The sequence below is a fragment of the Macaca nemestrina genome, chromosome 15 (genome assembly GCF_043159975.1).
Source record: "Macaca nemestrina isolate mMacNem1 chromosome 15, mMacNem.hap1, whole genome shotgun sequence".
Lineage (NCBI taxonomy): Eukaryota > Metazoa > Chordata > Mammalia > Primates > Cercopithecidae > Macaca > Macaca nemestrina.
Window position 1 is genome coordinate 18,733,699 of NC_092139.1, and position 27,391 is coordinate 18,761,089.

Below are 27,391 nucleotides of genomic sequence, written 5' to 3' on the forward strand. Positions count from 1 at the left end.
CTCCTGGGTTCAACCGATTCTCCTGCCTCAACCTCCTGAGTAGCTAGGATTACAGGCAGGCGCCACCATGCCTAGCTAATTTTTGTATTTTTAGTAGAGACGGGGTTTCTCCATGTTGGCCAGGCTGGTCTCGAACTCCTGACCTCAGGTGATCCGCGTGCCTTGGCCTGCCAAAGTGCTGAGATTACAGGTATGAGCCACCACGCCCGGCCCTCAAGATGTTCTTGAACCAGTGTTAACACTCTGCTTTGCAGCATGGAACACCTGGGTTCTGGTGGAGGCTCTGCCTCTGAAGGACTGTGTTCCCTTAGGCCTGAATTTTTCTACAAGGAAAACTTAGGAGCTTGAACTAGACAACGGTTGGGATGATGACCCTCCAAGCTCTCAATTTCTGGAACAGGCCAAGAGGTCAGACCACACAGATCAGGGAAGATGGAAGGGGAGAACGCTTCTAATCCCATTCTTGTGGCTTCTGCTGTTAAGGGCACATTTGCATCTTGTGGATTCTGCCTCTAGGATCCATCCCCTATTTTCTGTCACCTCTGCCACTGTCCTAATTCAAAGGCCGCCATCTTTCATCTGGACTGTCCCAACAGCCTCCCTCATTCCACAGGACGTATTGAGCATCTACTATGTGCCAGGCAACTCTTTACACTGCTGCAATTCTCTTGATAAACTCCAGATCTGATCGACTGGGACACTTTCTTGCATAAAAACCTCTTTGGGTTTCCCTACACCCTCAGGATGATCCAAACTCCTCATCCTGGCAGAGCACACCCTTCCCCACTCAGCCCCAACCTCTCTTTCTATACTAACTTCCTGCCATGTCCTCCCATGCACACTGGCTTCAGCCTCTCCCCACTTCCCAGACACACAATCTTTTTTCCTTACAGTTTGTCTCATTGATCTTGATGTTCCTTCCTTTTCTTCTCCTTTCTTAAGTTTAAATGTCACCTCCTCTTAAACCTTCCCCAACTCCCTGAGACAGAGGTAGGTATTCTACCCCACCCCACCTCCTCCCCCATGTTGCCACAGCATTTAGCATGCCAGACCATAACTCCTTCTGCCTGGTCCCATTTGACTGTGAGCTCCCTGAGGACAGGACTGGATCTTTCCCAGTCCTAGGTACATAATAGGACACCAACATACGGGTGTCAAATGAATGAATAAATGAATGAGTGGATTCAGCAACTTCTCATCCTAAGTACAGCCTCCATCATGAAAAAGAGTTGGTGGCAGGGGGTGCAAAGCTGGTAATCTCAACACAGACCTCAAGCTGCAGTGGCCTCTTGAGGATGGTGGTCAGATACCAAAAGGCCAGAAACTCTTGAAATCAGGGTCCAGGGAACTTCATTAAAGCCACCCAAACATGCCCAGGATAAAGAGAAGATTAAAATATATTTTCCCTTTTTAACACACTTTGAAAAAAACAAGTACGGTTTTAAATCCTTTGGGAGAGGGGCGTTACTATAATGATTTCAGCCATTACTTATTCTTTATTTGCTTGATTCCAAAATTGGGCCTTTCACAAAACTGCCTGGGGAAGTAAGTACACAGAATTAAAACATTAATTATATTATATAAAACATATCATAGCAGCAATTAAAGCAGCTTAAATTAATGTGTGAAGGAATAAATGTTAGCCTTCGGGTTGCCCCATGGGGCGAAGACCAGATAAGACAAAGGAAAGATATTTTAGTACATACATATCCTGAGGAGGCATGTGCTGGTGGGCACAGGCCCAGAGAAGGCCTAGAATCTTGCTGAGCTGAGAAGAGTGTGCTGGAGGAGGAAAGCAAGAAGATGATTTAAGGGAAAGCGGCAATATTTGGAGGCCAATCAAAAAGGGAACAATGAAGGGTTCAGCAATAGGAATGGAGCAAAGGACATTCAAAAGAGTAGGGAGCCAGGCTTTTGGAAACACAGAGATGAAATGGCCTTTGTAGGGAGGTGGGTTCACAGGGCCAGGTGAATGGGTGAGGAGCACGCCTAGAGGTCCAGTGTCCACAGCGCTGCCAGAATCTGGCATCCAGAGTGTTCTGTCCAATATGCAGATCCAATTGTGTTGCTCCAAGGTTTAAAGTGGCTCTCCAGGGCCCTCACTCTTTAAACTTGCAGAGCTGCAAGGCCATGGGCCTCCTGGTCTACATCTCTAAGCATCCTTCCTGTCTTCCCCTTCATGCTCCAGCCCCACTCCCTTGATGTCCCATGCTGTCATCTCTGCCTGGAGAGCTCCCTTCCCACTGCCACTCTCCTTTCACCTGGCCAACTCTTTCTCACCCTTCAAGGTCCATCTCAGGCGACCCTCCTCTGGAAATCTCTCTCTAACAACCAGCCTATCCCCCTGTGCTCTCTCAGAACCTGGGGCAGCTTTACCCAAGCAAGACTCTAGCCCGACCACGCTGTATTTCAATTATTCTGTTTACTTGTGGAGCCAGTGTATTGAGGCAATTCAACTCCGTGGGGCATAATAATGAAGATTTTCTCCCCTAATCTCTGCCTTCAGTCATGCTGTGTTGAATCTCCGTTTTCCATCCCTTAATGACATTTTGGGCAGACTGCATTACTTTGGATCACTTTCTGTTGTTAAACCTCCATCCTTTAGAGCTTTATTCTCAAACTCAATTTAAATCTTATTTTATCTTCTCTTTTACTCATTCAAGAGTTGACTTGAGCCAGGACTCTGCCTGCTAGGAGGAAAAGGACTTGGTGGAGGTGGGGGGATGGTCTGATTAGGAGACATACCCTACCACCCCAAACCCAACCCTGTGTCCATATATGGTTTCTCATGGGCAAATGAGTAAGTTCCTCAGTGGCTTCTCCACTGCACAGTTCTGACAGGGTCATCCAGCCCAGGTTTGACCTCTCCTACCTCACCCCACCACCTGGGGCCTGCCACTGTCCTGACCCTCTTGCCCAGCAGTCAACCTGTTTGAGTAGGCCACCAGAAAAGTGCTCCAGCCAGGCCAATTACTGCAATGTCCACTTGACCTAGAGAAGCTCACGCATCCAGTCAGCTACACCACAATGCGTCTCTTCTCACCTCTCCACTCCCCTGCTCAGAGAGGCACAGTCCACTGCCCACAGTCTACCCCCCATCAGGGAACAGCATCCCAGAACCCCATGCTTGCAGTCATCTCTCAATCTCCACAAGGGACTTCCTTTGAATTTCTGCCACCCCACCTTTAACAGAGAGGGGAGAAATTGCCTTCTGCTATAAACACCAGACTACTCAATAAAACCAAGGACCTCCTCCCTCCCCAAGATTGCTGTATGGACAAGGAAGAGAAAATGGGGATTTGGGGCTGTGGGTATAGAGCCAGTTCTGCCTCGTTTAGTAAACCTGGAGGGAAACTATCTGGCTCCCTAGAATACAGGGTACAGAGGGCCTGTTGGCTTTGGCTGTGGGTCAGCCATGTTGCTGATTCCTAAGGGACGAGGAATTTGCACTCAATTGCCTTTGAATCAGGCCATCCCTCACTTCTAACCCGGAATTGCGGAGAGGAGGAACAGTGTCTCCTTTATCTTTGTAACCTGACACCCACACAGAGTCTGAACATCTGCCAGATGCTGAACAGGTATTTGTTGAATAAACGCAGAACTATAGAGTAATGAGGCTGAAGGGATCCCTCAGACCCACCTGCTCATTCCCACACCATCCTGGGTAGCAACCCATCTCCATAAGATGACAGGGCTCTCTAACTGGGATTCCCAGGCCTAACCATGGACAAAAAGCTTTCCCTTTAGCTCACCAGTATCGGGTGGGAATTTATCAAAGGGAACTAAGAAACTCAGAAAAGAACCCAAGCAGAAATTTGGAAAACCCAAGAGCCAGCAAAACAGATGGGAGAACAAAGTAGAGAATGTCTTGATCCTTATCTGGTTAAAACCACTTACTCCTCTGATTCTGATCCCAACACAAGGAGGCCTGGAGCCTGGTCCTCAGCCCTCCCAGACTCTGATGTCTGGAAGAAGAGATGCTTTGGTTGCAGGGGAGAGGATCCAAGTTTTTACCATGACCTCAAGAGCCTGCATGACCTGGCCATTGGCAACCTCGGTTTCCACCTCAGAGCTTTGGCTTGGTGCCCCCTCTGCCTAAAATGCCCCTCCTCCCACCCTTCATCTGCTGACTCTTCCTCACCATTCATGTCTCAGAGAGGCCTTCTCTGGCCATCTTATCTAAAATGAGTTTCCTCCACTACCCACACACCTCCCCCACCACTGGCTTCTCTTGTAGCACCTGTTCTAATCAGAGTTGTCCTTGCAAACAAGAGAAGACATAGAAGTGAACTTAAATAAAAGAGGACACTATTGAAAGGGTGTTGGGCAGCCCAGAGAACTGACAGGAAGACTCAAGGGAGGAACCCAGGCAAAACCACAGGAGGCGGGGAATAGATGAGACTCTGCCACAGAAAAGTTCTATAAACCATCTCTGTGCCAGTCTACCTCCAAGACAGCCTTCAACGATCCCTACCTCCTGGTCTTCACACCCTTATGTAGTCCCCTTCCTTGTTGTACCCTGGTCTGTGTGACCAACATAAACCAGCAGGAGTGTAGGTCACATCAAGATTAGGTTACAAACCCACTGAGGTCGGGTGCAGTGGCTCATGCCTGTAATTCTAACACTTAGGGAGGTCAAGGAAGGAAGGGCCACTTAAAGCAGGGAGTTCGAGACCAGCTGGGCAACATAGCAATAATTCATCTCTACGAAAAAAAATTTAAGGCCGGGCGCGGTGGCTCAAGCCTGTAATCCCAGCACTTTGGGAGGCCGAGACGGGCGGATCACGAGGTCAGGAGTTCGAGACCATCCTGGCTAACACAGTGAAACCCCGTCTCTACTAAAAAATACAAAAAACTAGCCGGGCGAAGTGGCGGGTGCCTGTAGTCCCAGCTTCTCGGGAGTCTGAGGCAGGAGAATGGCGTGAACCCGAGAGGAGGAGCTTGCAGTGAGCTGAGATCCGGCCACTGCACTCCAGCCTGGGTGACAGAGCGAGACTCCGTCTCAAAAAAAAAAAAAAAAAAAAAAAAAAAAATACAAAAAACTAGCCGGGCGAGGTGGCGGGCGCCTGTAGTCCCGGCTACTCGGGAGGCTGAGGCAGGAGAATGGCGTAAAAACCCAGGAGGCAGAGCTTGCAGTGAGCTGAGATCCGGCCACTGCACTCCAGCCTGGGCGACACAGCGAGACTCCGTCTCAAAAAAAAAAAAAAAGAAAAGAAAAAAGAAAAAAAATTTAAATAAAAATAAAAGGACTGAGGCTTCCATCTTATGTGTGCACTCTCTCACTCTTCTTTTTCTCTCGTCTCTCTCTCCTTTCTCTCTCTTCTCTCTCTCTCTCTTCTCTTTCTCTTCTCTCTCTCCTTTCTCTCTGTCTTCCTTCTCTCTTCTCTCTCTCTCCTACTTTCTCTCTTTCCTTTCTCTCTCTTCTCTCTTCTCTTTCTCTCTTCTCTCTCTCCTTATCCTTTCTCTCTCTTCTTTCTCTCTTCTCTCTCTCCTTCTCCTTTCTCTCTCTTCTCTTTCTCTCTCTCTTCTTTCTCTCTCCTTCTCTTCTCTCTCTTTCCCTCTCTTTCTTCTGTCTCCCTTCTTTTTTCTGTCTCTCTTCTTTCTCTTCTCTCTCCTCCTTTCTCTCTCGCTTCTTTCTCTCTCGCTTCTTTCTCTCTCTTCTCTCTCTCTCGCTCTCTCTCTCCTTTCCACTCCCCTCTCCCCCACCCCCTTCGTGGCCTCCAGGCCCTCTGGGGAAGTAGCTGTCTGCCATGTCATGAGGACATTCAGCACTCAGGCAGCCTATGGAGAAGTCCATATGGCAAGGATTCAAAACTTCCAGCCCTCAGCCACATAGGAAGTGGAAGTGGAAGTGGAAGTGGACCCTCCCGCAGCAGTCAAGCCTCATATGACTTAAGCCCCAGCTGACACCTTGACCCCAATGGCGATCTAATCAGAACCACCCAGTTAAGCTGCTTCTGGATTCCTGATCCACAGAAACTGTGAAATAATAGATGTTTTCTTGTTTCAAGCCACTAAGTTTTAGGTCAATCTCTTACCCAACAATAGATAATGAACACAATTTCTAACTGCCCCTGAACTTGAGCATCACTCCCTCAAGGTTCAAAGTCTTGGGAAAGGAATCAGAGTGGCCACACCTGGCTTACACCCCACATTCTGTGCCTCCTTGGCTTCCTTGTCAAATCCCCTGCCCTCGTTCGCCTCAAGTAAAAAGGGTACACATCCTGAACATCCAGAACAATCCATCTGCCCTGCAATGTTCCCTCAGAACACTCAGCACAACTTGTTCTCTATGCAGGATGATGTTTTTCTCCTTTCCCCTTGCTTTCCCTAAATTTGGGCACACACCAGACGTAAGAACCAGAGAGGGCAGATAGTTTCTTGGCCCAATAATGCAGGGAAAACATCCTCAAAATTCTGATTGCCTTAAAAATGCCAGGCCCTGAAGAAAGACCCATTAGAAGGCAACTTCTTCCCAGTGAATTAGTGGGGGAAAAGAAAAAAGCACTTTGGGAATCAGGATCAAGAGATACACTTCTGGTCAGGCGCGATGGCTCAAGCCTGTAATCCCAGCACTTTGGGAGGCCGAGACGGGTGGATCACGAGGTCAGGAGATCGAGACCATCCTGGCTAACACGGTGAAACCCCGTCTCTACTAAGAAATACAAAAAACTAGCCGGGCGAGGTGGCGGGCGCCTGTAGTCCCAGCTACTGGGGAGGCTGAGGCCGGAGAATGGCGTGAACCCGGGAGGCGGAGCTTGCAGTGAGCTGAGATCCGGCCACTGCACTACAGCCTGGGTGACAGAGCTAGACTCCGTCTCAAAAAAAAAAAAAAAAAAGAGATACACTTCTGTATCTTTTCATGCAGCCATAGCCCAGTGAGTAATCGAGCCTTTCCCATATTATTCAAGATAAATATGAAACAGGCGCTTTATTACAGACCAAAAAATCCATGGTCCCATCTCATAAACAAATCAGCATTTTTGTTTGTACATTTGCATGTGCCACCTTTTAATCCTTGCCTATATGGACATTCAGATTTTTCTTTCCAAGGGATAGCATAAATAGATTACCTATTTTACATTTTCCTGTAACACTAGACCATGTATATTATTTCCACCTTTGTAAACTCCTATTTTTATTTTTTCTTTCCTTTTCCTATTTTTTTTTATTGGAGACAGGGTCTCACCCTGTCACCTAGGCTGCAGTACTTTAGCACTAGCATAACTCACTGCAGCCTAAAACCTCTGGACTCAAGTAATCCTCCTGCCTTGGCATCTATTTTTTTTTTTTCTTTATCTATCTTTACACCTCTCTCCCCATAATAGCCTGATAGGTATCTGTCTACACATTTAAGAATATATTTGTTCATTTAATAAGAAAAGGAATCTCTATCTTTTTTTGCAATCATTTTTGTCACTTAATAATATATCATGGAAATAATTCCAGGTTAGTAGATACAGATCATACACATTCTTTCTTTAAAATAACTGTGTGAGATTCCATGGTGTGGACTTGTCACAACCAATTTAACCATTTTCCTGTTGATGTACATTCAGGTTGCATCCAGGTTCTCTCTACTGCAAAGCAGGCTGCAACAGCGTTTTCACACATATAGTTAAGCACCTGTGCTTTTATGTCTATACAATAGATTTCTAGAAGGAATTTGTGGGTATTTATATTGTAAATGCTAACAGATATTTTAAAGATACTTTCCAAAAACCTTGGGAAATTCATATGCTTGAAGGCACCTTTAGTCTGCCTTCTCCCCAGTACTAAATGTTATCATTCATTTTAATATTTGACCATTTGATGGTGAAGAGAGATATCTCTTTGCTGCAATTTATTTACATTTCCTCAATTATTAGGGAAATTGAGGATCCTATCAAATGTTTACCAACCATTTGGATCTCCTCCTCTGTGAACTAACTGTATATATCCTTTGTCCATTTTCTATTAAATTGTCTGTTTCATATTAATTTTATTCAATCATGTAGTCACTCAACTAATATGCATTGAGCACTTACTAGGTCACTTGTTGGGGTTATAATACTGAACTAGACAAAATCCCAGCCTGAATATTAACCCTTTACTCTGTCATCCATGTTGAAAATCAGCTCAGATGTCTAATTGTATCTCCAGGCTCTCCCCTACAGATATCCTCTGGTACAGCGGTCCCCAACCTTTTTGGCACCAGGGACCAGTTTTGTGGAAGACAATATTTCCATGGACGGAGGGGTTGGGAAGGATGGTTCCTGGTTTTGGATAAAACTGTTCCACCTCAGATCATCAGGCATTAGATTCTCATGAAAAGCACGCAACTTAGATCCCTCACCTGTGCGGTTCACAATAGAGTTCGCGGTTCCATGAAAATCTAATGCAATTGCTGATCTGACAGGAGGCAGAGCTCAGCCTGTAATGCTCACTAGCCGGGTGCTCACCTCCTGCTGGGCGCCCGGTTCCTAACAGGCCATGGACGGGTACCAGTCCACAGCCCGGGTGTTGGGGACCCCTGCTCCGGTAGATTGTAGTCATTATGCTTTCATGTTTTCTGATGTAAAAATACCTAATACCAGCACCACTAGTCACAAATTGGTTAAAGCAGACAGAGGACTTAATCCAATCCCCATGTAGCACCTTGTTGGCACTCCACCCTCAGGTCTTCCATATTCACTGTTCCCACTCTTCCTGTTCCCTATCTCAAGCACCTATGACCTTCTGCCCCAGAGCCTTTTTTTGGCCACAAGAGCATTTTTAGCCCTTCAGAGGGCAGACCAGAAGTGCTGGAGATAATGCAGCCTTCTACCAATGACAGATGAGGAGTTGGTGGATCAATGCGCAGGCTCCCTTGCCTCTAAGCTGGGATAACTAAAAGGTATGTGTTCTACACTGTCCAGTCAAGGTGAAGCCACAGTTGCCTCCAGTGTAACCTGCTCATTTGCCCATCCTGTAATGGCTTCCTTCTCCTCTCTGTCTCAGTTACCCATTACCCGATCAGTGCTTCCCGGAGTCACCTCTCAAATAAAGTACTTGTTACTTGCACTCAAATCTTTGTCTCAGTTTCTGTTTCTGGGAGAATACAACAAAGGCACTTTGATCTACAAATGAGGAACTAGCAGCAGGAGGCAGCATCTCTCGATGAGTAAAAGTGTAACTTCTGAAGTCATAGGCCTGGCCCAAAATCTGATTCTGCTACTGACTGTGTGTCCTTGAGCATATTCTTAACTTCCAGTGTCTTCTTTACGAAATGAGCCTAAGAGCTCACATGGTTATTATAAGGACTAAGTTAACCATGTGATTTTTCTCATATAATGTCTAATAAAAAATGGTATTACTCTTTAATATTAGGAAACTGAGTTCTAGAGAAAAGAAGTAGCTAGCCTAAGGTCACCCAGGAAACTGGGACCCTTATGCCCCATTTCAAAGACTCTACGCTCTGTCATCCTTTGGGCCAGGGATGTTACAGTCATGGGATTTCCCTTGTCCTAGGCTTTAAATACTCCTAAACATCTACGTGGATTGGAGTATTTATTTGTGCTATCCAGTAGAATTTTCTGTGATGATGTAAACATAGCATATTTATGCCATTCAATACAGTAGCTACCACTAGCTACATATGCCTGTTGAACATCTGGAATGTGGCTAGTACCACCATAAAAGTGGGGGTCTTATTGTATTGACTTTTATCAAATGTAAAGAGCCACATATAGCTAGTAGCTATTATGTTAGATAGCTCAGGTCTAGACAAACAGGGTTGGGGCCAGGTACAGTGGCTCACACCTGTAATCCCAGCACTTTGGGAAGCCAAGGAGGGAGGATCACTTGAGCCTAGGAGTTTGAGACCAGTAAGGACAACATAGTGAGATCCCATCTCTGTTAAAAGAAATATTTTTAAAAAGTAAAAAGTTGGCCAGACGTGGTGGCTCACGCCTGCAATCTCAGCACTTTGGGAGGCGGAGGCGGGCATATCACGAGGTCAGGAGATCGAGACCATCCTGGCTAACACGGTGAAACCCCGCCTCTACTAAAAATACAAAATATTAGCCGGGCGTGGTGGCAGGTGCCTGTAGTCCCAGCTACTCTGGAGGCTGAGGCAGGAGAATGGCGTGAACCCAGGAGGTGGAGGTTGCAGCGAGCCGAGATTGCGCCACTGCGCTCCAGCCTGGGCAACAGGGCGAGACTCAGTCTCAAAAAAAAAAAAAAAAAAAAAAAGTGAAAAATTAGAGAAAGGGGATCGGGCAATGGTGGAAAGAATCTCTCTTAGTTCTTTTCTTCTCCCCAGTCTCTCCTACCTTCAGACTCCCCTCCCAGCCCGAGCTATTCATCCCCCTCATCATAGGCCTCCACCTTTCCCTCCTTTGTACGTGCTAAGTTCCATGGAAGGAAGCAGCAGGGACTGTGACAACCGCTGTATTTTCATACACCCAGCAAGGTGAAACAAACCCCTTTGTGATCCCTGTACTGAAAGACAAGACAAATACCTGCTATAAATAAAGCTGAATAAAGATCCTTTTCTAGATGGCTTCCATTGTTCCCTCTTCTCTTATAGTATTCACGCTGAGATAATTTCCGGCTTCTCAGATCCTCCACGGTTATAAAACATACCATTACCTCATTTTCATTTCATTAGATTTACAGGTCACGAGACTATTTTGATCCTTACCAAGTTCATCATTAATGGTTTCAAAATAATGATTCTTTCCATTTCAGCATGAGCCAACACAGAACTTCCTACCCATGCATTCTTTTATCTCTTGCTTCCTACTTTTAACTCCCTAGTCTAGACAATAGTGGCTAATTTAGTTTTCCAAATGCTGACGTGAATTTCATATCCATAAAGACGTTCCCCGCACAGTTCTGTCACCCCACAGCAAAAACAGTAAAAGTAATAATTTCTTTCCAAACTACCTAATCCTGATGGACGGCATAGAAAGGTATCGGATAAACCACCAGCTCTCCCAGGCTGTATTTCCATGATACCTGTAATTAACCCAGGTATCTGTAATAACAATGGAACACATGGGTTTAGTAGTCTCACAGAAATGGGTTTAAATCCTGACTATATCACTTAACAGTGAGAAATAAAATGACTCTACCTCTTTGAGTCTCCGTTTCCTCATCTGTAAAATGAACATATGAGGTACTTACATTGCAGGGTAGTGGCAAAGACTCAAAGGATTTTTTTTTTTTTGAGACAGAGTCTTACTCTGTCACTCAGGCTGGAGTGCAGTGGCAGGATCTCAGCTGACTGCAACCTCCACCTCCTGGGTTCAATCAATTCTCCTGCCTCAGCCTCCTGAGTGGCTGGGATTACAGGCGCGCACCACCATGCTCGGCTGATTTTTGTATTTTTAGTAGAGAAGGGGTTTCACCATGTTGGTCAGGCTGATCTCGAACTTCTGACCTCGTGATCCACCCACCTCAGCCTCCCAAAGTGCTGGGATTACAGGCAAGAGACACCGCACCCGGCTGACTCAAAGGATTTATACGAGAAGCAGGACACTGAAATCATTAAGAGCGTAGACTTTGCCACTAACATACTACTCTGTGACCTTGGTAATATGCCGACTCTTCTGACCCTCAATTTTCTCATCTATAAAATGGGAATAAATAATAATACCTACTTCTAAGGGGGTTGGGAGGATTAAATGAAGATACATATAAAGTCCTCAGCACAATGGCTGACTCAAAGAAAGCACTCACCTCTTAATATGCCCTTGAAAGAGCTTTTCACCTAAGTTGTTGGCTACTTTCTTTAAAACAGGATTCTTAAGTTTTCTTTGTGTTGTAGACTCCTCTGGCCATCTGGAGAATCCTACAGATTCTTCTCAGAAAAATCTTTGTAAATGTAAAATATGATAGAGTTATAAAGAAGACCAGTTATATTGAAATATAGTCATCAAAATATTAAGACAAGTATGTGATATACATGTATGTGCCTCTTTAATAATGGATTAAATAACAAGCTCTAGTGGCAAGCCTAAAACCTCCATAATTTCAAAGTAATGATGTGTGCAAACAATAATTTGAGACATCTGCAGCAGCAACTCTGGTGTAATATCAAATAGAAATATCTGTGCCTTCTATTGGTGACAAGGTAGCAGGCCCTGCTAATACTACTGTAGTTTATTGCCTACATTCACGATCAAAAGAAATGCTTAATTTAAGTTAGAGGTCAACGAAAACAAAGGAGTAAATTTTTCCATCCAAGTTCATGAACCCCAGGTTAAAGTTCATAATATATTTAGCACCCATTTATCCTCAGCTGTGGGTCTAAAGTCATAGATTAGGAGACAATAGGAAACATCTCTTCACATCCCATTATCTGGCCTCTGTTTGGGCAAATGGTAGAAAGGAGAAATGCACCATTCTGTAAGAGCATGTAACAAGATGACAACTACCAGCCAAGCTTATTTAGCACTAAGTGGCAGGCGTTTTTCTAAGTGTTTGACCTACGTTAACTCACCAACATTCACAGCAATGCTTTGAGACGGCTACTGTTACCATCCTTGTTCTACAAAGGAAAAAAACTGAGGCACAGAGAGGTTAGGTACGTCCCCAAGGTCACACAGCTAGTAAATGGTAGAGCCAGGATTTAGAGCCAGGAAGTCTGAATCCATAGTCTGTGCTCCTAGCTACCATGCCATACTCCCTCTCTACTCTGAGTGCAGGGGAGTAAGATTTCAATTACATTTCTCTCTTCTTATTAAGGCACCAGCATTGAATTGGCTCCCCCGCCTTATGCAGTATGACCCTGTATTAATTATATCTGCAAAGACTCATTCTTCAGGAGGAGTAGGAGTTAAAGAGATGAAAGGGAGGAGGGAGCGGGGAGAGGTAGGAAAGGGGCTGGGAAAGTATTTTAAGCAGAGGAAATGGGAGGTACAAAGGCTTTGAGGTGGAAAGAACGTGGTGGATGTAGGACGTGAAAGAATACCGATGGGGTTGCAGGTTGGAAAGCAAGGGGCACAGTGGGGTAAGATAAGTCTGGAAGGCAGAAAGTATCTAGATCTTGCAGGGCCTTGAAGGCAGCTTTATTATTATTCTAAGAACAATGGGGAGGACAATTAAATTTGTTTTATAGAAATATCACTCTAGCTGTAGAAGAGAAAAAATTGAAGAGAAAGAAAAGTGGAAGCGGGGGCCCTGGTTTGGAGGCAGTCAAAGGGGTCCAAGCTAGGGATGATGATGGCTTGGACTACTGGTGGGCAGGGATACATAGAGAAGTGGACAGATTCGAGAAAGATTTGAGAGAAAGGCTCTGGTGCACTGAATGTGGGGGCAACAGATGACTCCACTGTGGCAGACTGCATTTCCCAGTGATGGCCACAACCACATCTCAGAGTGGGACTTTGATATTCTTCCCATTGAGAGATGGGGTTCTACGCTCCCTTCCCTTGAATCTGGCCAGGCTTTTGTGACTCTTGAAACTGTCATAGAAGGCAACACAGCTCCTGCCTGGTTCTCTTAACCACTCCTTCAGAGCCCTGAGCTTCATGTGAGCAGCACAACTGCCCTGAGGCCGCCATGAAGTGAGGAAGCCCTCTCTCCACAAGCCTGTGCAGAGAGACCACGTGGATAGGCCCTAAGACTACATGAAGAAAAATTGCCTAACCAAGCCCCTCTGAAAACCCTGATTTCCAGAAACTATGAATAAGGATAAAATGGTTACTTAACACCACTAAGTTTCGAATTTGGAAAACTTATCCTTCAAATTCTGTCTCTACTGACTTGGCCAGTTATCCACTTCTAACCCTCATAAGGGAGATTTAACATTCTCTATTTGGGTTATTTGTGAGGGACCCTGAAAATTGGTGACACGTGGAAAATAGCTTTTAGGTAGTTTATCTCTGCAGTTTTAATTTGTAAACCAGCCCAGTGATTTGCAAACCTCAGAGAGTTTTTTTAAAAAATAAATAAATAAATATTCTCAAGTTCTACCCTGGACTCAATGAATAAAAAACTTCAGGAAACAGTGAGCCACCAACTCAGCTGACCTGCCTGACTCTGACATTTTCCTTTACCTTTCTGTATGATTATTAGAGTCACATTCTATTTACATACCACAACACTTGTAGGCAAATTGGAAAATGGATCCTTTGAATTTCAGGTGAAGGAGGGCATTAATCAGATGAATCTGGTCATTTGAGTAGCACAAACAAGATTCGCTTACCTACATTAAAGATAATTATCTTTAAATATTTTCACAAGTATACTTTACATGGCTTCTGGAAACAGAATATCTAAATACATTCCATCTAGAGTAACATAATTGAAACAGTACAGAATGCCTCAAAAAGAGACAGCTATATAAACAATTGGTATCCCTGAACTTGATCCTCCTGTAGAAAATAATGTATATGGTAAATAAGAAACACAAAAATGGTTGAGCAGTATTATTTGAAGAAAGAGATAATCTAATTACACTTACTTAGGGCATCATGCATCAAAACTGATTTTAGGCTGGGCTCGGTGGCTCACGCTTGTAATCCTAACACTTTGGGAGGCCAAGCCAGGCAGATTGCCTGAGCTCAGGAGTTCGAGACCAGCCTGGGCACGGCAAAACTCCATCTTTACTAAAACAGAAAAAAAAATTAGCTGGGTGTGGTGGTGTGTGCCTGTAGTCCCAGCTACTTGGGAGGCTGAGGCAGGAGAATTGCTTGAACCCGGGAGGCAGAGGTTGCAGTGAGCTGAGATCGTGCCACTGCACTCCAGCCTGGGCAACAGCGAGACTCTGTTTCAAAAAAACAAAACAAAACAAAACAAATCACCAAAAAAAAAAAAAAAAACCTGATTTTAATTGGATTAAAGTTTTAATTATTAAAAGGGAGAAAGAATCTAATTACACCTACCCATGACATCATGCATCAAAACTGACTTTAATTGGGTTAAAGATTTAATTATCAAAAGGGAAAAAAGAAAGTCATGGTAAAATTAGGAAAGGAAAACATGTATTTATTTAGTCTTCTGGAGAGAAGAAAGTCCAAAGTCAAAAATGGATCAGGACTGGGGGGCCTGGGGGAGAATCTGTTTTCTTGCCTTTTCCAGCTTCTAGGAGCCACCTGCTTTCCTTGGCTCGTGGCCCCATCTTCTGTCTTCAAAGCCAGCAGTGTAGCATCTTTCTCTTCTCTGGCCCACGCCTCCTTCCTTCCCTCCCTCCTCTTCTTCTGTCATCACATGTTCTCTGATTCTGAGCCTCCTACTTCCGTCTTATAAGAACTCTTGTGATTACATTGAGTGCACCTAAGTAATCTAGGACTATCTCCCCATCTCAAGATCAATGACATCTGCAAAGTTTTTGTTGCCGTGTAAGGTGACATATTCACAGGTTCCAGAGATCAGGGCGTGGACTTCTTCAGGGAGTCATTATTCTGACTACCACAGTTGTACAGAGCTATACTGACATGGTAGGTGTCACCAAGGCTGGGCTTCAAGCCAGGTAACCCTGCCAAAGAAGCTCTCTACTGGCTGGGAGGGACTTTAGGGTAGTCTTTCAACAACTCTCTGAACCACCTCTATCAGCATACAACAGAGCTTGTCAAGTATGTGAAGTTCCATTCTGATTCACTGTGTTTTACAGAATCTTGCTTTGAGAAGGTATTAGTTCTACTGGGCTCACCAGAAATTTGTGATATGGTCTCAACAAAGTCCCCTCCACCCCCACTCCAATGTCCTAGGCGACCAGAATTCAATGATCACTCAATGATCAGTGAAATTTATTCCCTCTGTCAACAGAGTAGCCCATGAAAACCCAAGGGCCTCTGCTTTCTAGGAATGGTCTAACAAATAGCACAAGCAAATCTATAGGAAGACACAAAGTGTGATGTCATCAAGTGAACCTAAAGAAGGTGAGATCTATGAGCTAATGAGCCCACACGATGAGCCAGGCATGATTCTAAGAGTGATATGTGCTACCTCATTTAACTTAGCTTACTTCATCCTGACCTTCTGACTATTCTTACATGCCTTTTACAGATGAAGGAAGTGAGATGCAGGAAGGTTAAAGCCAAAGCTCTCCCAGCTAGGAAGTGGTGGAGAAAGAAGTGAACATAGACCATCCAGATTCCACCATTTATGTTCTGATCCACCAAGACTTCATAAATGGTAAATTCCCTCAATAAACTTGGGCCAAGGAAGCTGGAGGGTGGGATATCTGTTTGCATGGCACACTAGATAAATTCCCTGGGGCAGCATAGGCAGGTCCCAGAAGGTCGTGGAGCCTGTAAAGTGATGCAGAAACCTCTTCTCCCCCACTCTCGGTGCCTGTCTCCTAGCCTCTTTCAGACGGCCCTATTAACCAAGGACTTCCACCAAGACCTGCAAGGACAAATGTGGAATGTCTTGGCTTTTTTCTTTTTGACAGAGTTTCACTCTTGTCGCCCAGGCTGGAGTGCAACGGCGCTATCTCAGGTCACAGCAACCTCTGCCTCCAGGGTTCACGCGATTCTCCTGCCTCAGCTTCCCGAGTAGCTGGGATTACAGGCACATGCCAACACGCCTGGCTAATTTTTCTATTTCTAGTAGAGACAGGGTTTCACCATGTTGGCTAGGCTGGCCTTGAACTCCTGACCTCAGGTGATCCACCCGCCTCGGCCTCTCAAAGTGCTAGGATTACAGGCATGAGCCACCGCGCCCGGCCATGTCTTGGCTCTTACTAGGTCGTGTAAGCCCTCTGAGAATTGTATATAAGAGATTTTAATCCCTTTGCCTGGGAAAAAAAAAAATGCATCTATGCACATAATGCTTCAGGGGGTTCTAGTCAAAAGGGTTTAGAACAAACACTGGCTGAGAAGGACACAACATCACTTCTGCACACTCCTGCCAAAGATGTATAACCTGAATCTAACAATGAATAAACATCAGACAAGCCCCAAAGAGGAATATTCTATAAAATAAATGGCCTGTACTCTTCAAAAATGTCAAGGTCATGAAAGACAAAAAAGACTGAAGAACTGTTGTAGATTAAAGGAGACTCAAGAGACTTGAAAACTAAAGGCAACATGTATCCTAGATTGGATCCTGGACTAGGAAAAAAACACTGTTTTTTTTGCTCTGAAGAACATTACTGGGACCATTTGTGAAATGCATATGAAGTCTGTAGATTAGGCAAGAGTCAGAGAGAGGGGAACAGAAAGAGATGGGTAGAAGGGGAGTTATAGAACAAACTGAAATGTTCATTTGGGGAATCTGTGTGAAGGACATTCAAAAATTCTTTTTTAATTTATTTTATTTTTAGACGGAGTCTCACTCTATTGCCCAGGCTGGAGTGCAATGGTGTAATTTTGGCTCAGTGCAACCTCCGCCTCCCAGCTTCAAGCAATTCTCCTGCCTCAGCCTCCCGAGTAGCTGGGACTACAGGCGCCCACAACCGCGCCCGACTAATTTTTTGTATTTTTAGTAGAGACGGGGTTTCACCGTGGTCTCGATCTCCTGACCTTGTGATCCCCCGCCTCGGCCTCCCAAAGCGCTGGGATTACAGGCGTGAGCCACCGCGCCCGGCCTGTTTTTTTTTTTTTTAGTAGAGACGGGGTTTCACTATGTTGGCCAGGCTGGTCTCAACTCCAGACCTTCTGATCCACCCACCTCGGTTTCCCAAAGTGCTGGGATTACAGGCGTGAGCCACTGCACCCGGCTTCCCCTCTCCCTCCCCTTCCCCTCCCCCTCTCCCTCCCCTCCCCCTCCCCTCCCCTCCCCCTCCCTCTCCCCCTCCCCTCCCCCTCCCCTCCCCCTCCTTTTCTATCTCGACAGGGTCTCACTCTGTCACCCCTGCTGGAGTACAGTGTGCAATCATGGCTCAGCCCAGCCTCAATCTCCTGGACTCAAGCAATTCTTCTGCCTCAGCCTCCCGAGTAGCCGGGACTACAGGCGCGCACCAGACCTGGGTAATTTTTTTTTCTTTTTTATCTCAAGTCCCCAAGAGGGCTTTATTTTTTCTTTCAACATTCTGTTCTGCAGCTTCCTTGGCTCTTTTTGCCCATATGCCGAAAATCCGGGCATTGGCACGGGCCATGCGGAGACTAGCCAAGGCTTTGACATTCTTCTCCTCCTCAGTGACGACTCGAGCTTTCTCCTTCTTGTAGACATTCTGGGTGGGCATGACCGGTCCTGTCAGTTGAGCGGCCAGTTTCAGTTCTTCAGCAGAACTGTCTCCCTTCTTGGGGGGCCGAGGGCTTCCTGAGGAAGAAAATGAGTTTGGAGAGGTACTCCTTCAGCCGCTGTACATTGGCCTGCAGGGACAGCAGTGGACTTGTTCCACCTCCTCGGATCCACAAAAATGCCAATGATCCGGGCCACCTTCTTGTGAATGCCGGCCACCCTGAGCTCCTTCAGGCTGAAGCCCCGGCCTACGCTTGCCTCCGTGTGGTACCGACTCACGATGGGCTGGCTGGGCCCGGATGCCATGCGGCGCGCCTTGGCTTGCAGGGTCCTGACTCTGCGGATCTTCGGCGCCTGCTGGCTGAACCACGTGGCCATGCGCCGCTGCCAGTCCTTGTGAAAGTGGGGCTTCAAGATCATGCCATTCCGGCTGGGCACCATGGGTGCCTACCGCCCTCCTGTGCAGGAAAACAGCCAAGCGGAAGCAACACCTGGGTAATTTTGTTTGTTTGTTTTGTAGAGACGGGGGTCTCACTTTGTTGTCCAGTCTGATCTCAAACTCCTGGTCTCAAGTGATCCACACACCTTGGCCTCCCAAAGTGCTGAAAATACAGGCGTGAGCCACTATGCTGGGCCGATAATTCTTTATCCTATTTTTTGAAACTTTTCTGTAAATCTGAAATTATTTGAAATAATTTAAATCTTTTTAAAAATCATAAAGTCTAGAGCCAGGTGCTTCATTACGGGTGCTTCATTATGGAGTAAATAAAAACTGCACCAAACCTGCATCCTTTCTGAGCTCTGCACACCCTCTCTACCTACAGAAAAAGGTTGACAAGAGTTCTCGTGAAACAAACCGGAGAACAGGATGGCAAAAAGTCCTGAAACTGTGCAGTGCAACCCAGGGACCAAAAGCTCAAGTCACTCATCTCCAGTGGTCTGTGACCCTGAGCATGTCATTTAAGTTCTCAGTGCCTCAGTTGATTCATCTACCAAATTGACATCATGGTAGTATTTACCAAGGAGACTATCTATATGACACTGGGAAAGGCGTTCTTAAACAAGACACTACATAGGAACCATAAAGAGGAACGTTGAAACATTTTAATTAAAATTTAAGACTTTTGAATGACAAGACACTATTAACAAAGTAAAATGACAAACCACAGAGAGAAGACTCAATCCGGACACAAGATCAGTATCCAGAATACGTAAAGAACTCTTATGAACGAATTTTTTAAAACCATAGGTAAACCTAATGGAAAAATGGGCCAGAAATGTGAACAGGCAATTCACAAAGAAAGAAACCTGGATAGCTGTAGGATAAGGTGCTGAATATCGCTCAATTCAAGAAAATTAAAATGAAATCCACAAATATATCATTCACAGCCATCATCGTAGTCAAAAATAAATAAATGAATAAAGTCTGAAAATATCAAAAGTTGGCAAGGAAATTTACAAATGGTACTTACACACTGCTGGCAGGAATATACTTCTTTAAATAATACTTCTTTGGCGAGTAATCTTGCTAAATCTTGTAAAGTTTAAAATGTGATCTACTACAAAGATAGCAATTCCACTCCTAAATGAGTATCCTGGAAAGCTCTGAAATGGGTACCCAAGGAGATATGCACTAGCAGGTTCAACGCAGCACCATTTGTAAAAAGAAGCAGGGCAGGGCGTGGTGGCTCACACCTGTAACCCTAGCACTTTGGGAGGCCAAGGCAGGTGGCTCACTTGAGGTCAGGAGTTCGAGACCAGCCTGGCCAACATGGTGAAACCCCCATCTCCATTAAAAATAGAAAAATTAGCTTGGCGTGGTGGCAGGCGCCTGTAATCCCAGCTACTCAAGAGGCTGAGGCGGGAGAATCACTTAAATCCAGGAGGCACAGATTGCAGTGACCTGAGATCGCGCCACTGTATTCCAGCCTGGGCAACAGAGTGAAACTCCGTCTCAAAAACAACAACAATAACAAAAATCAAAACAAAACAAAAACCTAACTTCCTTAGTACAGATACATAAACTGTGGCTGATTCATACAACACAATACTAGACAACAAATAAAATAAATACAGTAGAGCAGTAGTTCTCAAACTTCAGGGTATATCGAAATCATCAGAAGGGTTTGGTAAAGGACATATGACTGGGTCCTACCCCTAGAGTTTCTGATTCATTCAGTGGAAATTTGCATTTCTAACAAATTATCAGATGTTGCTGATGCTGCTGGTCCAGGGACTACGCTTTAAGAACCAGTAAACTAGTTACATGTTTCAACACACTTAAATCTTAAAAACCTAGTACAGTTTTTAAAAAAAGTCATAAGAGGATATATAAACTGTGCCTAAACACTATTAAACAACACTATACAGTTTATGGATATATCTTTTATGATAAAAGTACAAAATATAGGCTGGGCACTCTATAACTGGGCTCATGCCTGTAATTCCAGTGCTTTGGGAAGTCAAGGTGAGAGGATCCCTTGTGGCCAGGAGTTTGAGGCCAGCCTGGGTAACATAGCAAGACCCTGTCTCTACAAAAAAACAATTTTTAAAATTAGCCAGACATGGTGGTGTGTACCTGTAGTCCTAGCTACTTGGGCGGCTAGGGAGGCTGCCGCAGTAAGCAAGAGCACCACTGAACTCCCGCCTGAGCAACAGAGTGAGACTCTGTCTGTTAAAAATAAAATTAAATTAAAAGTACAAAATATACATGGGAATGTATTTCAGGGGAGTGATTACCTGGAGGGAGATGAGGGTGATAGAAGGGTCTTAGCTGTTTTTTGTTTGTTTGTTTGAGACAGAGTTTTTCTGTTGTTGCCCAGGCTGGAGTGCAATGGTGCAATCTCGGCTCACTGCAACCTCCACCTCCCAGGTTCAAGCAATTCTCCTACATCAGCCTCCTGAGTAGCTGGGATTACAGGCAGACGCCACCATGCCAGGCTAATTTTTGTATTTTTAGTAGAGACAGGGTTTCACCATTTTGGCCAGGCTGGTCTCGAACTCCTGATCTCAGGTGATCCACCTGCCTTGGCCTCCCAAAGTGCTGGGATTACAGGTGTGGGCCACTGCGTCCAGCCAGCTTTTATATTACTTCATTTCTAAAGGACGTTAGCAAAAGCGTTTACATTTGTTTAATCACAGTGGTGAGTAGAAAGGTATGTATGTGATGTATGTTTGAAATGTTAAGGAATGTTTAAAGTTTAAATCATTTAGCATTCATCACACAGGGTTTCTGTGTAAATGAGGTAATGTGAAAGTTCTGGGTAAAGATGGCAAGATGAAGTTGGGTCACAGAATCTCTGTCCCTGTATATGTAACCAGAAAAATAATAATTAAAAACTTAAATTAAGAGATACCAGACCAGGTACAGTGGCTCACAACTGTAATCCCAACATGTTGGGAGGCCAAGGAAGCAGGCTTACTTGAGCCCAGGAGTGTGAGACCAGCCTAGGCAACATGATGAAACCACATCTCTACAAAAAAATACAAAAATTAGCCAGGCCTAGTGGTGTGTGCCTGTGGTCCCAGCTGCTCAGGAGGCTGAGATGGGAGAATCACCTGCGCTCAGGAGGTTGAGGCTGCAGTGAGCCCTGATCATGTCATTGCACTCCAGCCTGGGTGACAGAGGGAGACCCTGTCTCAAAAATTAAAAAAAAAGAAAAGAAACAAGCACCTCAACCTCTAAGTGTTTTTCAGTCTTTTTCTTTACCTGAATCTGTTAGAAACTAAGATCGCTTCTGGCCGGGCGCGGTGGCTCAAGCCTGTAATCCCAGCACTTTGGGAGGCCGAGACGGGCGGATCACGAGGTCAGGAGATTGAGACCATCCTGGCTAACATGGTGAAACCCCGTCTCTACTAAAAAAATACAAAAAAAAAAAAAAAAAAAAACTAGCCGGGCGCGGTGGCGGGCGCCTGTAGTCCCAACTACTCGGGAGGCTGAGGCAGGAGAATGGCGTGAACCTGGGAGGCGGAGCTTGCAGTGAGCTGAGATCCGGCCACTGCACTCCAGCCTGGGCGGCAGAGCGAGACTCCGTCTCAAAAAAAAAAAAAAAAAAAAGAAACTAAGATCGCTTCTAATGAAGAAACATCTATTTAAAATTCAATGATTCTTTCAGTGTACAGTTGCCAGATAAAAATACAGGACATCCAGTTAAATTTTAATTTTAGAAAATCAATAAATAATTTTTTAGTATAAATATGTCCAAAATATTGCATGGGGCATACTTTTTTAAAAATGTAATTTTTGTTTATTTATTTATTTTGAGACAGGTTCTCACTCTGTCACTCAGGCTGCAGTGCAGTTGCACGATCATGGCTCACTGCAGCCCCAACCTCCCAGGCTCAAACAATCCTCCCACCTCAGCCTTCTGAGTAGCTGGGACTACAGGTGCATGCCACCACATCCGGCTAGTTTTTTTATGTTTTGTAGAGCCAGGGGTCCCTCTGTGTTGCTCAGGCTGGCCTCAAACTCCTGGGCTTAACCAGTTCTCCTGCCTTGGCCTCCCAAAGTGCTGGAATTATATGAATAAGGCACCATATCCGGCCCAAAATGTTTAGTTTATTTTACTTGTATTTATTAAATCTGACAACTCTACCTCAGTGTCACTCAGGGATCTTTATAAACATTAGCCATAGTGCACAGGATGTAAAGTGTTTTCCTTTCATACAAATGAAAGATGTAACAGGAAAATGTGGTTGTAATTGAAAAAATATAGGACTTTGAATGAAGACTTGGGTTCTGAGTTCTAGTTTCCACTTGACTTCTTAGTAAATGTATGGCTTTAGATAAGTCACTTAACCTAAACATCAGGTTCCTCACACTCTATAAGGTGATTGGAGGCTGGGCACGGTGGGCTGACACCTGTAATCCCAGAACTTTGGGAGGCCGCGGTGGGCGGATTACAAGGTCAGGAGATGGAGACCATCCTAGCTAACATGGTGAAACCCCATCTCTACTAAAAATACAAAAAATTAGCCTGGTGTGGTGGTGGGCGCTTGTAGTCCCAGCTACTCAGGAGGCCGAGGCAGGAGAATGGCGTGAACCCAGCAGGCGGAGTGTGCAGTGAGCTGAGATCATGCCACTGCACTCCAGCCTGGGCGACAGAGCACGACTCTGTCTCAAAAAAATAAAAAAATAAGATGTTTGGGCTTGTTTGTTTTTGAGCATCAACTATATTCCAGGAACTTCACATGCATGATTTCACTTAATCCTCACAATTACCTCATGAGGAAAGTGTTAGTATCACTATTCTCAAGACAGGTACCCGTGGCTTGGTTGAAGCTCTGTGAAAGCACGGACCATCACTTTCTTGTTAACTGCTGTGTCCTTTGTGTCTAGCATGGTAAACCTAGGAGGTACTCAATACATATCAAATGTACGAAAGAAGACCCAAACTCACATAGCTATATTAAGGGACAGAGCTATGATTTGAACCCAAATCATTTTGATTTCAAAATCTTCATCTTTTTTCTTCTAATGAAATTTTTATTGACGTATACTTTACATACAGTAAAATGCACAATTTTGGCCGGGCGCAGTGGCTCAAGCCTGTAATCCCAGCACTTTGGGAGGCCAAGACGGGCGGATCACAAGGTCAGGAGATCGAGACCAGCCTGGCTAAATATGGTGAAACCCCGTCTCTACTAAAAAATACAAAAAACTAGCCGGGTGAGGTGGCGGGCGCCTGTAGTCCCAGCTACTCCGGAGGCTGAGGCAGGAGAATGGCGTAGACCCGGGAGGCGGAGCTTGCAGTGAGCTGAGATGCGGCCACTGCCCTCCAGCCTGGGCGACAGAGCGAGACTCCGTCTCAAAAAAAAAAAAAAAAAATGCACAATTTTAAACACATGACTCTATAAACATTTACCTGTGTGTATATTTCACGTAACCACTATGGGATCAAGATATAGAACATTTCCATCTCCCTGAAATTTCCTTCAAGCTCCTCCCCAATCTATGCCCCCAGAGTTAACCTCTATTCTGACTTCTGTCACCAAAGCAGCCACTCTTTTTTTTTTTTTTTTTTTTGAGACGGAATCTCGCTCTGTCGCCCAGGCTGGAGTGCAGTGACCGCATCTTGGCTCACTGCAAGCTCCGCCTCCCGGGTTTACGCCATTCTCCTGCCTCAGCCTCCCGAGTAGCTGGGACTACAGGCGCCCGCCACCTCGCCCGGCTAGTTTGTTTTTGTATTTTTTAGTAGAGACGGGGTTTCACCATGTTAGCCAGGATGGTCTCGATCTCCTGACCTCGTGATCCGCCCGTCTCGGCCTCCCAAAGTGCTGGGATTACAGGCTTGAGCCACCGCGCCCGGCCGCAGCCACTCTTAAGTACAGGTTTCTCCTCTCTTGGGTCGTGTCAGATGATATGCAAAGTATTCCTGAAAGTGTTTTTGCAAACTCAGGCTGCATCTGAGTGCTGCTGGTGTTTAGAATAGGTCTTTATGCCAGCCTGTTCATCACCAATACAAAAGTGAGATTTGGCGGGGTAGCTCACGCCTGTAATCCTACCACTTTGGGAAGCCGAGAGGGAGGATGACTTGAACCCAGGAGTTTGAGACGAGCCTGGGCAACATGATGAAACCCTGTACAAAAATTACCCAAAAAAGCCCGGCATGGTGGCACATGCCTGTAGTCCCAACTACTCAGGAGACAGAGGTGGGAGGATCACTTGAGCCTGGAAGGTCAAGGCTTGATTGCCTTGACAGAGTGAGACTGTCTCTATTAATTAATTAATTAATTTTTAAAAATCAAAAATAAAATTTTAAGAGGCTATATTATGCCTTGCATTTGTCGAAATGGAAGGGTTTTACTCAAGATTGCCTTCTGATCTTACTTTCTGATTCTCTGCAGTAATCTTGTCTTAAAAAAAAAAAAAATACATGTTTTCTTTACCATAGGCCCTCTGGCTCTCCCTCCTGGGATATTCCTGAGCCTATTGCCTAGATATTTTTTAATCATCACTTAATTACCCTAAACGTGTCTGGCTTCATCCTATAAAGCAGTCTGAAATACTAAGAAAAATACCAGATTAAAATAAAACCAAATTGATATCTCAAAAAAAAAATTTCTCCACTATTGAATATGGTATTGAATTTACTCTTCCTTTCTTAATTTTTTTTTTCTTCATTCAACAGGTATTTGCTAAGCACCAAATGCTGCCCCCTCCAGTTTGCTGTTTGAGTGGAATTGCTAATTGCCCTCTCCTGGCTGTCCTGTAAATCACAAGGCCAAGTTTTCATATGTTCTAGGAAACACACAATCTTTCTTTAGTACTGGCCACACATTAAACTATACCTTTCTTCCCTTACAGTAAGGGGTAACCCACTGTACACCAAATTTTAAGAGCCAGTGAGCTCAAAGATCCATCTGACAGAAATCAGATGGCCTCCATCGTAGCAGACTTTCATTTTACCCACTGGTCAAACTTTGGTGCCCACCTCTGAAGGGTTAGAGGCTTATACACCAATCAGGTACCCCTTGACTTGGAAGGGAACTTCTCATCCCAGAAGACAATATCACTTGTGGTTAAAATAGCATGTTTGGGCATCAGGCCGCACAGGTTTGAGTCTGGCCATGCCACATACTGTCTGTGGGACCATAAGCAAATTAACTGGCCTCAATTGCCACATCTGTAAAATAGGAATATAGTATGTATATTATAGGGTTATTGTGAGGATTAAATGAGATGATATTTGTAAAGGATTCAGCACATGGTAGGCACACAATAGATGTTACCTATTATGTAAAGCAAACATCTAAATGAGAAGTCACCAAGTCCTGAGCACCTGCCTCCATACAAGAATCTTTCTTCATAAAATTAACTTGCTCTTCTATCAAACATACTCATCAAACATTATATATTATCATTTGTTTATTGCTTGTATTCCCTAATAGGCCATGAGCTCCCTAAGCACAAGGATTTTGTCTACCTTACCCTCTACTCTCCACAAAACCAAGTGTATAGAAAACACTCTTTAAACACTTACTACACAAGTCACTGAATACATCTTTTGGCTAAAGTCCACTACCCACTTGAGGTACTGCCAATCATCTCTAAACCAACATTTTTCCCTAAGCTTGGTTATCTTAATCATCTAATTAATATGATTCTTCTTAAATTTTCATAGTATTAGGATCTATATTGGAGGGGAAGGAATAAGAATGAACATTTGTTGGGTATCCATTATTTGACAGACTTTATGCCTTTATTTCTAATTTCATACAGTCTTACAAAGTGGGAATTGGAATAACCCACTTTGCCTGTGAGTAAAGTTCTAGTTACACCCACTGAGAATCCCTATTTCTTTCCTTCACAGCGTTTATCTCAGTTTGCAATCACACACTCAAGTGTGATTATTTGCCTAATGCTATCTTTCACTAGACTGTAATCTCCAAGGTAGCAGAGAAGGGTCTGCATTTGCTCAGAATAGTGCCTAACAAGCAGGCATATAATAAGTATAGGGCTACCTAGTAGGTATGTAATAAACATTCAGTGAATAAATGAGTGGAGTGAACATGGGGGTAGATGTCAAAGAAATCTGGCTTCTTGTAGTGTTTAAATTCCCCAGGCACCATTTTTTCTTAGCAGGCAATAGTCACAAGGAGAAAAACTAGACCCCATGGAGTTTGAGGCGTTTCCAACTCTAATAAAAGAGTACCTGATTCATATAGCTACGGCTGTGATTAATAGAGTGCATTTACTATTGTGTGAGCAAATCCCATTCCCTGTGATGAAATGAACAATACAACATTTTACAGGCTTCACGGTCAACAGTTACATTCTGGGAAATTTTTGACGTTTGAACGAATATTCCAAGAACAAATAACTCAAGAAGAACCTGTGACTATATCTCCAGAAACCTTTTGCCGCTTGTCAGTGAAACTAATAAGAGTACAGAGCCTATTTAAATACAAATTTAAATACAACATTTTCTCTACCTTTCTGCTCTCTTTGTTCCTTGTGATCCGGAGATTACAGGACTATATATATATATATATATATATATATATATATATATATATTCTCCAATACACGGGTGTACAGGGATTTGGGATTTTTGTTTTCAGTTTTATGCAAGACTAAATCAAGGTATTTGGGGATTTGAATGTTCTGTTCCCACAGTTAGGGAGGAAGGAATGTGCTCCGAAAACAGAAGGAAAGTACTCTGGGGCGGGGACTGGGGGAACCACCATGGGGCCCATCCTCAGCCTAGGACGCTGTTGCTAGGCAACTTCTTGCGTTCTCAACTCCCGCCCGAGAGCCACTTCCCGGCCCTCATTGCCAAGGAGATCGACGCCC

At 44.5% G+C, this 27,391-nt stretch overlaps 1 long non-coding RNA gene and 1 pseudogene across 1 annotated transcript; both read right to left on the bottom strand.

Annotated features, from left to right (window-relative positions):
- Positions 1-1,638: 1,638 nt before the first annotated feature.
- Positions 1,639-27,102, bottom strand: LOC139358443 (uncharacterized). Its single transcript, XR_011613288.1, has 3 exons — positions 27,031-27,102; positions 11,704-11,838; positions 1,639-1,782 (listed from the first exon to the last, which is right to left on the bottom strand). It is a non-coding gene; the product is annotated as an uncharacterized lncRNA (long non-coding RNA).
- Positions 17,889-18,982, bottom strand: LOC105496536 (large ribosomal subunit protein eL13 pseudogene; annotated as a pseudogene).
- Positions 27,103-27,391: the final 289 nt, after the last annotated feature.